Source organism: Halyomorpha halys, unplaced genomic scaffold (assembly GCF_000696795.3).
Source record: "Halyomorpha halys isolate HHAL.00 unplaced genomic scaffold, Hhal_1.1 Scaffold126.1, whole genome shotgun sequence".
Lineage (NCBI taxonomy): Eukaryota > Metazoa > Arthropoda > Insecta > Hemiptera > Pentatomidae > Halyomorpha > Halyomorpha halys.
The window spans coordinates 54,803-72,019 of NW_027112074.1; the positions used below are offsets into that span (position 1 = coordinate 54,803).

Here is a 17,217-nt window from a genome sequence, read left to right on the forward strand (position 1 = left end):
GTTTGTGTTAGGGCTCAGGGAATCTGATAGAAACTCGTATCATTCCCCATTACCGTTGGCCTTTGAACCTTGAAATTATTTTCTAGTAGAATAGAATTATGGGGATCAAAGGGTACTGTTTAAACAGATTGGATTTATAAAATTTAATATTTTTACTTTATTTAGAACCGATTGCTAATACATTTGATTTTATTTAAGACCTATTTGTTTATTAAAATGACCTTAAGTTTTTTTTAAAAATTTATTTATTGATATTTATAACTGTATTAAAATATAGACAATAAGTTAATTTTATGTTAGTTATACAATTGCATGATACAGAAATGTGGTGAATCTACCTATTGATATAACTCTAATAACATTTATAGAGATGATTATCAGGTAATGAAGGTGAAACCAGGTTAGAAACAAGTGGGTTTAAGTGGTTAGGAAGTTTATCATGGAAGGTTTGGCATCTGGTTTTGGTGAAATTGGTGACATGTGGAACTTTGAGGTTCTGATGGATAAGTGAGGAGCATTAAGGATTTTGGATTGTAAGGATTGGATACGAAAGCATTTCGATGGTTTAGCTTTGGGCTCAACTCTGTAAGTCGAGATGCCTTATTATAGTCATATGAATGAGTATTTTGTAATTAATTGGAAGTTTAGACCGTTTGTCTAGTGAGTGCCAAGTGATATTTGAACAGGCAATTGGAAGTTGAAATGCCCGACCAAAATCAATATTTTTTTTAATGATCTAGTCTAGTTAGTTGTCTTGTTTTGCTTCCTGCTGCATTAGAAATATCAGGTATAAGCCAGCTTTCTGTAATGATAAACTGAAGAGATGGCGTTGTGTCTTATCGGAGACTAATTCGCAGCCATTCCTTATCAGCCCTTTGTAACAGGAGAGCTATACTTCATCCCCTTCTTACTCCCTTCCGTACCGGTTTATCTTAACGCCTTTTGAATTTAGGACGAATCGATGACAGAACGGAATCCTTGTCTTCTAAACATTTTTATAATAAATTACTTTACAAATATAATAATGTATGTAATAATAGTAATATATTATTATTATAACGATGATAATATATTTAACCATTAAAATAGAAACCATTAACCATCACACACACAATTGATATCTTGAACCAGTTTGGTAAAACATGACACTACTATATTTATAAGAAAATACATATATAATTTTGCTGAGTGTCCTGTCGATTAGCAGTTTTCAAATTATTCCTAAAACTAATAACAAGTTTCCATGAGAGCCTGTTAATAATTTTAAAAACGTCGGTATGAGATACAATAGGATGTATATTAGCTAATAATGTTCTGATTAGGATATAGTTTTTTTTTTATAAGAAATTCACTTCCTTTTAAGTGTTGATACTTATGAATCATCATGAAATGTATACATATTGAGTTCCCTATGCGCCAATAAAGTTTTCTTCATAATTTTTTCCTGCAAGAGTCTATGTATTAAACGTTAGAGAGGATTTCTAAGAGAGACTTTTGAAATGTTTCATCAAAATTGTTTGAGCCGTTTTGGCGTTGCATTTTATGTAAAAATACAATTTATGGTTATCGTGCAGTGCGTAGTGAGTCCAATTTGGTACACAGAATCGGGGCTAAAACTTTTCAAAATAAAAAATTAGATTCTCACGTTCAAGAGATATTTTTTTTTATTAAAGCTTTGAAATTTTTATTCTAATTCACTGTATTTTTTCCCTATCATCATAAATGGCTGAGATATATTTGTTTTTACCCCAGGCCATTATCGGGTTTCCTATAGACTAATGTTTTAAATGTATAACGTTAGTGTATTGTATATTTTTAGCGAAACTCACTACTATATGGAATTGAAACTACTGGTACTTTTTTATTGATTGTTTTGTTATTAAAAATGTTACCACTGGTAAGGAAGAAGCTTTGTGTTGACGTAGAAATTTAAGAAAAAAAATTATGTACTCAGAATCGAAAAGTTTAAATAACATTTTACATTTTAGTTATAAAAGAATGTATTTGGTTCAGTGCTTCTTGTCATATTTGTTTTCGCAAATAAGATATTACACCGTTAATATAAATTGATGAAATTTCCAGGCATGTTGGTCCCTCGTAGATCCCATTTCATTTTATCAGATTCCGTCCACTACTGTCGCTTGTATATGCGTATTTTCCTCGGCATACATATGTATCGGAAAGGGTCGTCCCATTTTTCTCAAATTTGAGATAAATTTGGGGATTAATGTAAAATGTTTCTAATATCAATTTCATCACAACTACTTTCGTTTGAAGATGTGCAAATGTTTTAAACATAGCTAGTTCATTCCGCCGTTTTCCCAACTTTAGCCATTTTTCAATGTTAATCGATTTAACTATTATTTTAACTAAAGTCTCCTCTTCACGTTTCAAATAAATGTTTCAAAGGTGAGATAAGATCGTCGCTAATTTGAGTTTTAGGTGGCGGGTTCACTGGGAACGATTGCCTTATATTATTTTTGCTGTCATGATTATTTGCTTCTTAATAAAAAGTAGAGGGTAAGAGAAAAAAATTATTAATTAAAAATAATTAAATATATTTTATTTCAATTTCTTGAGACCTGTATTTATTTATTAAATAAATCAAATGGTGTCATTGTTAAGTCTCAGCACTCTTTATTATACCAACAGTCTAACGTTTCGGCCAATTCGGGCATCCTCAAGGACAATCTTAAACATAAATTTACACCTCAAATCCAAATTTAAAATTTTTTTGCTGGCTATTCTGCACAGGTTATTAATTTTAAGTCAAAATGACCCAATTTTTTCACAACTTCATTAATTTTAACTTAACAAAACTTTTAATTTTAGATGAACTACACTATCAACTACATCATTTAAACAAACTAATTGGGTGAATCGGCCTAAACGTTGGACTGTTGATATAATAAAGAATGTTGAGACTTAACACGGATACCATTTGATTTATTTAATAAATAGAGACTTAAGAAGGATACCATTTGATTTATTCAATAAATAAAATTAATGTGTAAACTTTGAAATATTAATAGTACACCCAATTAGTTAATAAATAAATATTACAATGATTTTTATATGCTGTGTTAAATATAAACATTTAAAAGATTATGTTTTTTAACTATTTGGAGTCGGAAAAAATACCCAATGGAATGGTGCTTCTTGAAGACCTTTTTTTACATAGTTGCAGGTATAGAATTTAATTAATAAATTAATTTTTAATTTAATGAAATATGATATATGAGGCAATTAAAGAACTATTTTAATAACATCTCCCACCGTCCCTGAAAATGAATAATGGTGTACCATTATGCATTTTACACAAGTAAATTACTTGTATAAAATGGAAATCAGTATTGCTGACGTGTTGTACTATTATGTTTAAATTTTAAATTGTGTAAAACACCTATTAAATAACATTTTATAAATATTAGTATATTGTACAGTATTATATATATACCATTTAAATTTAAAATATAGGCGTTATTAAAATCGTTGTTGATTAAATTGAGTTTTTAAAAATATATTTAACTAATTTTAAATATAATTTTTTAAGAAGGAGAAAAACAACGTATAAGATAATAGTTAAAATTACATAAATTAAAACAATAAGTAAATTTCTTTAGGTATTAGATATTTTTAACGTGCATTGCTCAAATATTGAATTCAAAAATTTATATTTGAATGAATGAAAAATTTATCATATTTTGTATTTATTAAATGAAAATTATAATTTATTGTGTACGTGAATAGATATTTATTGATTTTTCAAAATTTTAATAATGGTTTAACAGTTATTAAAATTAGATTTCGCAAACTATTCGATTTATTATGTGAACAGCTCCTTGAATTCCCGTAAGAAACTTCTATCCTTGATCCCACCAAGATGTATTTTTGTGTAGGAGAATAGATGATTTATTAATGTTTTATTAATGGTTTAACAGTTATTAAAATTAGTTTTTGAAAACTATTCAATTTGTTATTTAATTTGAACATCTTGAATTTCAAAAAGAAACTTCCATGTAGGTCCCACCGAGATTTGAACTCGGATCGCTGGATTCAGAGTCCAGAGTGCTAACCATTACACCATGGGACCTTGGTTGGGGGGGTTGAATTAGAGTCGTCTTTAAAAAGTAATATTACAGATTTATTTGGGACATCCCTTTATTGTGTTCTATGACAAAAAAAAAAAACTTCCATCAATTATTCCCATTTTTTTTTATTTTTAGGGATTGCTTATGAGCATTGAAATTATAAAACAATTTTCGACTTTTTGACATTTTTATCATATTTAATGGTATTCAGACATACAAATTGAACTAAATTATTTGGCCAGTATATTATCATTCTATTTTATTTCATTCATTTATTACATACTAATGAGAAAGGGCGTTCGTGAGTGTTTCAAGATCAGACGCGGCGTTATGGCTCACAGAAGTACAACATTTGGTATAAAGGTACATTATGGAATAATAATATTATCTAGTCTAGAAGCCCTCTGAAATTTTTTTTATATTAGTAAAAAACATTTATATTTAGTGTTTCTCATAGATTAAACTCTGCTTCCAAATATAACTATTATTATATTTTTTCATCTTAATTACTATATTGATTATTTATATTTATTTCATTTGTCTCTTTTCACATTTTATTTTTTTTCTAGACAGTCTCCTTTATCACAACATATTTGTTTCATTTTATTGCTATTTCATCGGCATTTTATAATTCATTATTATACAGCATTTTATTATTCATTACCTATTACCTTTCGTACCTTCATTTCTATTATCTGCCAATACAAAATTTTCTCCTTATACCCTAAGTTAATTAGTCAGGATTGATTTTAATTTTATGTTGTTTGCAAGTTTTGTTGTTGGTATTTAGACAAGATTTTTTTTGTTTTTATGTTTCAACTTATATTTTTTCGTATTAAAACCACTATGACATGGCTCTCACTCTCTCGTTTAAGGACCACTATACTATACATCCCAGAACTAAAATTTGAATGATAAGAATTTACATTGGCTATTTAATGAAATGTAATTAATTAATTTATAAACGTTATTATTAATGTTTTATTTTACGTCGAAAGCTTAATATGATATATTGAAATAGTTCATAATATATTTCCTGCAAAAATAGTGTATAATGTAGCATATTTTCTAATTTTTCAAACTGTGGTAAAAGCTTTAAGTAATGTGTCATCAATTACGTAAATGTGTGTTAGCTCTTTGATAGATGTATTAATTTTAGGTGAAACGCTATTTTTTTTTTCACATATCAAATATTTTGACTCAAATATAAACGCAATTTATCGTACTGGTTTGTTCTTTCTTCAAAATTAGTTCGTAGTTTTATTAAATTTTTGAGACGTTTCACCTGTATAATATTTATTATTAGGAAATTTTAAGTTTTCATCATTTTTCAAATTTCTGTTTTCTATCATTTATATTCGTTACATATTTATTTATAATACTTTTTAAACTAATAAAATAAAAATTGAGATTCAATAATTTTTGGCGAAACAGCTATTTTATTATCAAGAAACAATTATGATATTAATTGATAAATATATTCGCTTTTAAAGAGTATCGACGTGGGTAATTAAACCCCCAAAAGGAGAAACTTTCTTTTTCCCTCGGACGAATCAGTTGTAAGTTATAATAGTAGAATTGTAATTAAATAATATAAATATTATAAGTGTCTCCTTGATAATGGCCTTGGGGACCAAAACGTCGCAGAAAAACATATAAAGTAAGAGATTAGGATCTAAAGATATTTTTATTTTTAGTTTAATTATAATTAATCCATAACAAAGGAAATGGTATATTCAGGCGAGATACAATATTAACTAAGAAATCAAATCTGTTATTTTCTCAGTTATAATCAAAAGGAACACGAGTGCACTTGCATGAACCTGAGTCTCGTTTGATCTCGTAACCAAGGCGTCCACACAATATATCATAAACGAACCAGTCCGTCGACCATCAAAGACAACAACAATCTCGCGCTATGCCTCCGGGCAATTTATGCACATTTCTAACTTTATGGAAATGTATTTTGTAACATCTGACGCGATATTCTCCAGGCAGGTACACTGTAGGGTAGCGGAGATCAAAGAAATTAGAAGTTGAGGAAGCATGGAGCTGCTAACCACATTAGAGGACTGGTTTGGAATGGAGTTAGCCGTTCGGGCCCCGGTCTCCGGTCTACACCTCACTGGACTTGGTTGTTTAATTGTGTTATACTTGTCATAGTGTCGCTTAGTTCAATGTGTGGAATAATAATTATTTGGGAATAGTAAAAGTCAGAAATGGCCGAAATATGTTAATTACTTACTCCCTGTGGAACATTTTGAAACTCATTGGTTTGCTGGCTCTCCCATCGAAAAATTAGTATATCAGATAAGATTTAAGAATGGTAAAACAGCGTCTAAAACAATTAACATATTTGGAATTATACCTCCTTTACTGCCTCTAGAGCGCTTTAACAAAGGTCACTTTACGTTTCTTTGTTAAAAACGCAAGATTCCCTCTTTTAACTGCTCGGTTGTACCCAAGTATTAACTTACGCTATAAACTGTTTTACAAATTTCAGGTATTCCTGGGTCGAACACTTGACAGCTTTTTTTTCACAGAGAACCGAAAAATATCCTTTATTTGTGGCGGGTTCTAGCGTTATCTTATTTTGGCCTAAAATAAAATAAAATATATGCGTTAGGAAATTTTGTCTCTTTAAACTTCACGCACAATATTATTCTTCGACAAATTAGTTTTTCTATTTATAAGCGTAGAAGTTCCAAAGTTAAGTAGAGTTCCAAAAATTTGTCATATTTTTATTTTTGGCTGTGAAGTCAGCAGTTGGAAGAAAATCTAAAAAAAAAATGGAAAATACGGGTGGCAAACTAATACGGATTTAGCACCCTCATTTAGAATTGATAAGAAACAAGTTTGTAAAAAATTTTTTTTTTTAAATTACCTCTGTGAAAATTTCGCATTTGAACATTTTTTCAATCATACATTGACGTCTCACATTTGCATTAAATTGAATGTTTATTTTCTAAATATAATGTATAAGAATAATTAAACACGCATTTTGTTGAAAATTTCATCTACTCTAATTTTGTAATAAATAATTAACGCACGAAAAATGGTTCGTTTTATAGTTATAAGTGAATTAATGAAGAAAGTTCCAACATTTTATTTGTATTTCTCTATATATGTATTAAGGTTGTTAACGAAGTGGAAAACCTAAAATAAGGATTTAGCAGTAAAAAACCAAAACAAAATCGTTGAGGAAAATACTTTTCGTGTTGAAAACATCCTTTTTGAAATTTAGTTGAATGGACTATAACTGGAATAAAAAGTGATCAAGTTGATGATAGTAATCAAACAAAACATAAAGGACGAAAAAAATAGATATAAGTTGAGATCTCTTAAGGGGCCTCTACATGTTGGCCAAGCCATGGCGAACTCAGACATACGCGAGCATGTAGATGGGTGGCTTGGCTTGGTTGGCCTAGGCTCGTTGCCGATCCGTCGAGAGTCGGTTTTTTGGACACAGATCAAAGGGGTTCGTGAGAGCGCTCGTGAAGCGTCTCCACCATTGTTCTTTGTCTAGTTGCAACTGAAAGCTGTTAGGAGGTTAAAGGTGTTTGTTGGTACTTTTTATAATAAGTTTTATATTTAATCTTATTTATTTATATTTAATTTCCTTTCATTTTCTTTTTTTGTAATAAAAATAATACAATCCAAGTGCAATGGCTGAAACCACTAGTACGTCCACCATGCTTGCCTCTCTGAATAACACTGACATGTGGATGGTCTGCTCTTTGTTTACCGAGCATTTGTACAAGCCTCCGATTCGTGGCGAGCGGCCAACATGTGGATCCACCTTTAAAGACACTTCTAACACTAAATCATTCACAAATACATCTAATGCTGAGGAGAAATGTTTTGAACTGTATGCTAATAATAATTATTAATTTTCCTAATTTTAATTATCTGTGTCGGCGTTTTAAAATAATCTCCTACCTCAGTCTTGTGGCATTGTGTTCTTTAACTTGTTATTATAATTTAGTCCAATATTTTTGATGTTTTATCTGTCTTTTAAAAAAAGTTTTGTGGTTGTATTTATATATATCACTATAATTTTCAAAAGTGACTACATAAATAATAAAATACTCATGTTTTGATTATAACAAATAAATGAATGAAAAACCAAATTTTTAATATTTTGACTTGGGAACCGTCCGGCTAAGTAGAGGGAGACGATTTCTTGAGTGTTACCTGTCAAAATAAACATCACCTATGAGGTTCTCTGTTAACTTGTCAAGCTAAAGAGTTTTGTATAATTTCCTGGAAACAGCAAATACTTTGCTTTTTGACGTATTCCTGGCTAAACCTGAAAAAAAAAGACTTGAAACCCGTCACTCCCGGCTTCCGTGGTTGCCTTACTTGTCTTACCTTTGAAACAGACACTTAAAGCGTGTATGTTGGTCGGTGTATACCATATCACAATCTCACAACAGGAGTTCATAACACAAAAAATATTAGAAGGCAATCCTTCCAGGCAAACCCGCCCCATTAAAACCCCAAACTAGTGACGATCCTATATCACTTTCGAAATATTTACTTAAAATTGAAAGGGAGGACTAAAGGTAATTAAATTGGACAATATTTAAAAAGTGGCTAAACTGCCACAAAAAGCTAATAACGCAACCTTTTCTTTGAGTTGCTGGAAGAACAATGCCATGAACGTACTTTCTACGTTACAGGTTCTGGAAGGAGATAGGGCGCATGGCACATCTATAAATTTATGTTGGGTATACATTCCATTTAGGTATTTTTTTATATGATCATAAAAATAGGAATTTGTGAATGTTTATATAGTAATTTTTGGTATAGTTAAAAGTTCTAGCCCGTCTAAGTGTTAACTAAATTTCTGCCTAGCTGATAATTATTATTGATATGGTAATCATCTGAATAATTAACATATAGGCATACACGGCATAGCATACTAAAGAGCAATATAGTCGAGGCAGTGCACATGAACTAGAACCAGTTCTCGAGTAGTCGGGTAATTGGTTATAATTACCTTCGGTGTAATCAGTTCCCGACAATTACAATTGAGTTTTCTTAATTACGATGCTTATAATCTGTCCTATTTATTAGCCTCTTTATATAGCTAAATACTAATTTATTTATGCTATACTGTAGAGTTTTCGAGCTCAATTGAAATAGTACTACTAGTTAGTTACTTTGTTTCTCGATAATTACTGTTTGCTAAGATAACTAAGCTCAGAGTTAATCAATAAACCGATTGATTAATTAGTTTCTTTGCTCGCCGATAGTTAAAATCTTAGCAAATAGTTGGTGGGATAGTTGGGCCCCGCATTATCCCAAGATATGGATCACGGCAATCTTAAGTTTCGAAGATTACATAAGAAACTATTTAACGATCCAATTATTCTTGTTCGATCGCAGCAGTGTTTCTTAACTTAAAACGACACTGTTCTAAGGAATTTATAATTTTATTTTGAAGTAATTTTATTTTTTTTTAATATGAGATCCTGAATATGCAATAATTTTTTATTGAAACATATAACATTATTGAAACATATTATTAATTTTAGATTCAATACAGGTAAAATATGGTCGGGGGTGCGGTTCTTATTGTAATAATAAACACAAATATGTGGAACTTATTCTATTTTTGCCGACGTTTCGGCCTAAATTGTAGGCATCATAACCTATATATTGTGTGCATCATGTTTCTCATTGTGTCATGTTTTTAGTTAACCTCAATATCCATTATGTTTTAATTTTTTTATTATTTATATAGAGCACTGTTCTATTTTATGTTATCTGTTTAGTATAAATTCTTTCTGACTTTTGTAATATTCTATTTCAATTTTTAGTATAATTTGTTATCTTCTTAATTTTTTGTTGTACAGTGTCTTTGCTTTTTTCGATTTCTTACTATATTAAGGTTGTTACTTCTTTTTTTTTAACCTTATGAAAGCCTGAAATTTAGGCGGAAATGAATTATTACACTAGTGGCCGACCTCGTAATATATATATTTCACATTAAAAGTTTCCGAAGCTTCTTGTAAATACGAGCTCTCGGAGCTACATATTTTCAGATTTAAATAAAATTGATTGGAGATGAAATGTGGGTAAAAAAAAAATGTTTTGACTGGTTGAAATAATCCATACATCTTAGGCTGTTGAAACAGTAAATCTTATATTTTCAATAAAACTTTTGCTAGATTATTTGTTTGTTGAAAAGATAGTAAGAAAGTAAAGTTGGCAGTATGGACTCCAAAGGGAGTCTTGGCCGAAAAAAAAAAAAAGAAAAAAGAAAGTTTGCTCTGGGATATATCGCCTCCTATAAAAATATATAATTTCAGTAACATTTATTTGGCTTATAATAGTAGTTAGAAAATAATTACATTATAAAATAAAATAATTATATTTCTATTTTAAACAAAGGATAATGAAAACATAATAGGTGGAATTTATGACATGGACGGGTTTCTTTTGTTGGCGACACTTGCAACTTTCTATTTTATAGCCCTCAGCTGCGAAAGTGTAAATTAGATCCCTATAAAATTATCTTTTATAATTATTACGTAGGATGTCAGAAAGATTAATTTTAGATATTGAGAAACCCTTTGCTTTTCTATTATCCTTCTCTCATTTCTGTCTGAATAACCCAGACTATAATTATTTTGTATACTTAAGAACCCAAAACAACTTAGCAGAAACACTTGAGCAGATAAGTCCGTTCATAATAGTTTATTCTATTAATGATTGGAGAAGTTTGTCGAAGGATGCGGTCAGCAAAGAACAACATAAATAAGCAAAACCATATTTATTTATTTTATGCCTACGTTTCGACCTGAGTTTCAGGTCTTCATCAGGGCTACAGAACAAAATAGATAACAACAACATTTAGAGAAACATAAAATTGAAAAGGAATAGTATACAAACAAATTTGGAATCATACAAACTATTGAATTGAATCATAAATGATAAAAAATTGATAACTGAGAATTGAATATTAAAAAAATAAATTGATTGATAATCGTGGAATTAGATGGTAGTAAATTGAAAACAGTGAAAGATGAAATATAATATCATGTAGGTAAGAAGATATGTATAGTATAAGATATGTAAGAAGTGTCTAAGAAACTGAAAAAAAAATTGAATCTATAATTCAATACATCATTTTTAAGTATAGATATATAAGTTAATACTCACACTGTAATTCAGATATAAGCCAGTCACTATTTTTCATTGTCTGTCATATTGTTCAATTTGTAGATTCAATTTTTTTTTTTTAGAAACTACTTGCATATCTTATATTACACATATCTTCTTACCTACATGATATTATATCTCATCTTTCACTGTTTTCAATCTACTACCATCTAATTCCACGATTATCAATCAATTTAATTTTTTTTTTTACTATTAAATTATCAGTTATCAATTTTTTATCATTTATGATTCAATTCAATATTTTTTATAATTCCAAATTTGTTTGTATACTATTCCTTTTCAATTTTATGTTTCTCTAAATGTTGTTGTTATCTCTTTTGCTCTATAACCCTGATGAAGACCTGAAACTCAGTTCGAAACGTCGGCATAAAATAAATAAATATGGTTTTGTTTATTTATGTTGTGCTTTGCTGACCGCATCCCCCGACAAACTTCTCCATTCATTAATCTACGGTCAACTATCTACGCCTCATTAGTTTATCCTATTGGTTGTATTTGTTCACTTATACAAATATAGGTATGCGGAAAATTGATAGTTGAGAAATTATGCTTAAATAATAATTTATGAATGGTGATGGATAAGGAATTCCAAAACGAGGTATTAGGAATGATAAAGGATTTTTTGAAGAAAGGAGTTCTATAAAAAGGAATATACAAGTTTGTGGGCTGGGATCTCTCGTTTAAAGAGTGGGCTGAGGAATACGGGGTGAATAAATTAAGAATGTTAGAAGCTTTTTTAGTTCCAAAGGATCGAGAAAGATAGACATCAACAAAGTAATCCCGTCGCAAAATAGGACAGAGCACTTTAACTCATGCAAACAAACACACACACTCATCTATAAATATGTATTTATTTATTAAATCTAAATCAAGCAAATATGTTTATAAATTATTAATAATTACAAAATTGGACTACGGAAATTTATTTCTTCCTTTCGAACAATATTTTATGAAAAAAAAATTAAAATGATTGTTAATAATTCAAAGAACTCGTATATATTTTAATATTTTTAATTAAGTTATTTGTTTTTATTCAGATATCTATATAAATTTAAATTTTTATTTGAACAGATTTTTTCGAATAGTTATTTTTATTAATTTACATAAATTCTTCAATAATAACAAAGTAACTAATAGTCTTGAGCTGCCGTTTTCAATCAGGAAAATAATGAATAAAATTTAATATTTTATTCATGGGATAATTTATTCGTTATTCTATTATTTACAGAATAAATTTATTAATAATTTTTCATACAGTATTAAATTAACAATATCATTGGAATGGAAATTTTTATTTGAATTAATCTATATACACATATTAATCCACAAATTTTAAGCAAATTTATATTTATTGAATTACAAATTTTCATTTGAATAATTATTTTTATATAAATAAAAAATGGATTTTTAGGAATTAGAAATTTTAGAACTTTCATTCGATTTTCTCCTGTATATCCTAAACGATGGATTCTTTGAAAAAGTTATAATAAAAGAAATAAAAGAACATTAAATTATGTGTCCTATAGAGTACAAGTACCTAATAATTCGGCTAAATAATATGATCGTAAACCACCACGATCATATTCGTAAACCACCTACACCTGTTTTTTCTTGGGTTCTTATAGCTGGTCTTCTGGTTTATGACATACTGATTGGCAGCATTTATATGTTATGGTACTGATTCGATGCTGAATTGAATGCTGTTTAATTTCTTATACTAATTTTTTTCCCACTAGGACAACCGTTTAGGAATAAAAAGAGAAAATCCTAATATATCCCAAAGACCTAATTCGTTACTTACTTACTTAATTAATTAATTGATTTGCTAAGTAGTATGCGTTTTAAAATCTCCAGAAATACGTTTCTGTTTTTAACTGTGATAGAAACAAATTTAAAAAAAAAATGATTTGAAGACGTATAATCAATTATAAATAAAAAATGAGGTAATACATTACCTCACAGATATTTAAAAAATGAACGAAAAATGCAAAATCAATCAATAATATAAGCTAGTGTTGCTTGATAAAGGTTAGTGCTCTATTAAAAGTGTAATGATCCTGCATAGGACTGATTAGCGTTAAGGCCGCCGTGGCCTTCAGGAGGTCGTAAAGTCTTTGACAATTGGCGATAGGTCATCGGGAGACCTTAAAGGTCTCGTCAATATTCCAAGTCTGGTGCAGTCTGTCCCTTTATAGCTTATTAAAGTTCAGTCAGGATCCGACAGAGAATGCTTTATGAATAACGTTGTCAGTGGTACTAAGGCCGTATAGCAAAATTACAAAATAAAATGATAAAATATTGATTAGATAAATAATTTCATCCTCGAAGTCCTAAGTTTGATAAAGAAGCGAAGTTAGCCGAAGAACATATTCAAATCTTCAAGATATACTTCGTACAACGAAAATTTACAATAATATTGTAAACCCTTTTTAATTACTCAAGTTACCCTACTCTACATCAAGTTAATCTTATAAAGTAATTGATAAAGTACTCTTGGAAGATTCTAATCACGAAAGAATGGGTCTCTAAAATAACGGCTTACAACACAATTGTGAACTATTTTAAGTATCACCAGTACAGAAAATCGCAATATCACTTGTATGAAGACAAAACGTAGCACATCTCAAATCAGTTGTCTTAAAATACAGCTCATCATTCTAAGAAATCCAAACTTACGAAGAGTGAAAGGTAGCATAACTACAGCTGAAGACGGTTATATTGGGACTAGCATTAAAATCAAAAACAATAAATGAATTGGCCAAAGTAAAACAAATATATAATAAAAAGCAACAAAATCATTCAAAATTTTATATATTTATTGATTTTTACAGCTGTATAAAAAATACAACAAGTAAATTTGATCATAATGACATAATGATATGATACAGCATGTAGAGAAACTATCCAGTTGTAGAACTCAAAAAACAGTTTACAATATAAGGTCACGAGGCCATCTTCTTATCATTCAAAATAAAAGAAAAAAATGCACTCTAGAGGAAGGTTATGACAAAAGGAGCAGCCGATCAGCAAACACAAGGTTGTCATATAAGGGTATCAATATCTAATATTGATCTTTTAATATGTAGTTTCAAACAAGTAAATTAAGTTAAAAAAAAAGATTTATTATATGTGATATTTAGTTTTTAGCACTCAAGGTAATCAAAGCAATATAAATACTTCAAATAATAAAACCAAGCCCAGGTGTATTTGAAAGTGGCGATGACTTGGTTATGACTCATCAGCAAACATACTTTTATTGAATTATAAATTTCCTCACTATTTGCTAAAGTATAAAAATAGAACCCAGCAAATAGCGCCAATTACTTCGAAGAATGTGTTGCATAAGTTTTATTATTTTTGAGATTTAAAAAAATTAAAGAGGAGAAAGGTTACGTTGAAATTAGCAGCATAATGAAAAACAAGAAATAAACTTACCGAAACCGCAATAAATAGCAATAAAATTAACAAAAATAAAAGAAAAATTCACTCCAGAGAAAGGTTATGGCAAAACTATCAGCTGATCAGCCAATACTGGAATATTTAAGCAACAATGTAGTTAGATCGATTATAAGATTTGTTTAAAATGTTTAACGTTTCGGAATAAAAGTAATTAAAATTTCCAGTATCAGTCAGATTATTATCAAGAATATATATATTAGAAATATATTCTTAGCCTCAAAAACCTTTCTCTTTGATGATCATGTAACCAGACGAACTTCATCAAAATAAAAAAAAAAACATGTTTAAATGTTTTATAGAGGGTCTAATAGTTGAGAACTTTGTGGTGAGGGCCTAACAGTTCTTTGTTCTGAAGGTTGTGTGTTCGATTCCCTACTTGATCAGTCAATATTTATCTTGTGGATGGTCCAAGAAATGAATATTGGCATTGATTTGAGCAATCATAAAAAATATATATAAATGAATATTTTCTAGCGATGTTCTAGGGCAGTGTATCTGTATATCTTTCTTTTGAAATTTTATTTTATTATACTTTTGGTTGTTTTGGTACCTTTATTTTTAGTTTTCTTCCAATATGGTGTTTCAATATAACCTTACTTAGATATTTTATTTGTTATTTTTCTTTTCTTCTGTGTATGTTTTGGGATGTCATAAAACCGCCTTTGATCGATGCATTTTTTATTTTGGACTATATGTGGGAGTTGCGCTGAATTTTATCTTCTTGCATTGATATTTTTGATTTTATGTCTTAATGATGCCTGGATTGCCGAAGCTGAATATTGCGTTGTTTTCCTTCCGGTATTTTAGGGACCACTTGATTTGTAATTAGAACCTTCCAAATGTATTTTATGCATCTAAAGAGATTTTATCTTTTATTTTTATTATTGAAAAAAAACTTTAATTAAAATTGTAATTAGGGAAACATTCGAATAACTTGATTAATGGAAAAACAATTGCCATACAAATTGGATAAGAACAATGAATTACATTGGGAGGTAATTGAATCGGAGTGACCTTTCCGACAGTGAAGAGGGACAAAAATGTCATCCTGCTCTTAGAGATTACAATGGGAAGGGAGAGGTGAAGTTGAGGTGGGCAGCCTTTGCAGGACAATCCCCAGCCTAATAGGGCTTCCTCCAATATCTTTCTTAAGGTGGGCCTTTCTTTCAAGTCCTTCTGTCCTTTACAGCCACAGCTTAAAGCGATGTGGCTTGTCACTGAGGCAACTTGGAGATCAAAGGGCGAATAAATGTATTAAAGGATAGTATAATTTTAAAAGTAGTTTTTTGTAATATTGCCTCAGGAAAAATAGACTTTTCACTATATCAGAGGTTGTTTGAAGTTATTTATGTCAGTTTTATTTCTCTAAAATTCCCTGTTTTAAGATTTTTGGGATGCCGTAGAGAGAGAAAAACACTGGATTAAAAATGTTGTGCTACCTAATTGCCTTTGGGTTGCCTAATAAACTGCATACTTAAAACTAGTTAAAAAAAAAAAATCGTTTTGAAAACTATATATTGCTATGTATCGAGGCATTAGCCATTATTACAACATGTCGATTATTAAGGTTTTTCCCCATCTGTCCCTATTCCTGTTCAGGTAGGAGCCTTTCGAGGAACCTTTTACTGCGTCCCTGGATATATACACATCTGTGATTAGTTTACCACATTCCCTTATTAGATCTACCAATACTTAAGTTTTACAACAAAAACGACAGTTTTTGAGGAAGGATCAGAATCCAATTAAGCAGATGCAGGACCTTCCTGGAGACGTCAAACTTTCCCACTCCCTCTCGGGCCTGGGGGGTGGCGCCTACTTAGGGAGCGTTCTGTCACTTATTGCCAATGAGGAATTGGATTAAAAAATAAGGTAACGCCTTAAAAGAGATGTGGGAGTAAAGGGGCAGGAGAACTAGACCAGGAAAAGGACAGTGAAGAGGTGACTTAGACGAGGCTTGAGAGAGGAGCATAAGAAACAAGAGCGAACAGGGGCAAGATGCACTTCGACCAGACGAAGTCGTAAGAAGGGCCACGAGACCTGGACATCACTTATGAACAAGACGACACCTACGGAACTACATCCCACGGCAAGAATCAGCAGCAATAAGTATAAATTAAACAATAAGTAATAATGTAATAATCGATATTTTATGGCAACCATTTATCTGAATCATTACAATCATAGTAATAAATTGTAAATAAATACTTAGTCTCTTTACGTAGTTTATATGCTATTATATAACCCAATATACCACCCCTTATTATATTATATAATTAATATTAACAACATTTTTTAAATACAAAGGTATTTAATAGGTAAACTGGTAAACACACAAAAGGCCTTTAGAAAAGAATCCAATCATAATAATAGTTTTTTAGAACTAGGTTAATAATATATAATTAATTAATTAACTTAATTGCCTTCAGCGATTATCCTGGCATCCCGATTAAATCTCACGGCAGTGCACAGCAATATA

The 17,217-nt window shown here is 29.9% G+C and overlaps 1 protein-coding gene and 1 non-coding gene across 2 annotated transcripts in view; one reads left to right on the plus strand and one right to left on the minus strand.

The window, feature by feature from the left end:
• LOC136796394 (uncharacterized) overlaps positions 1-17,217 on the plus strand; it is a 315,963-nt gene that overhangs the window by 51,665 nt on the left and 247,081 nt on the right. The window lies entirely within an intron of this gene.
• TRNAQ-CUG (transfer RNA glutamine (anticodon CUG)) lies at positions 4,022-4,093 on the minus strand. The gene has a single exon. It is a non-coding gene; the product is annotated as a tRNA-Gln (tRNA).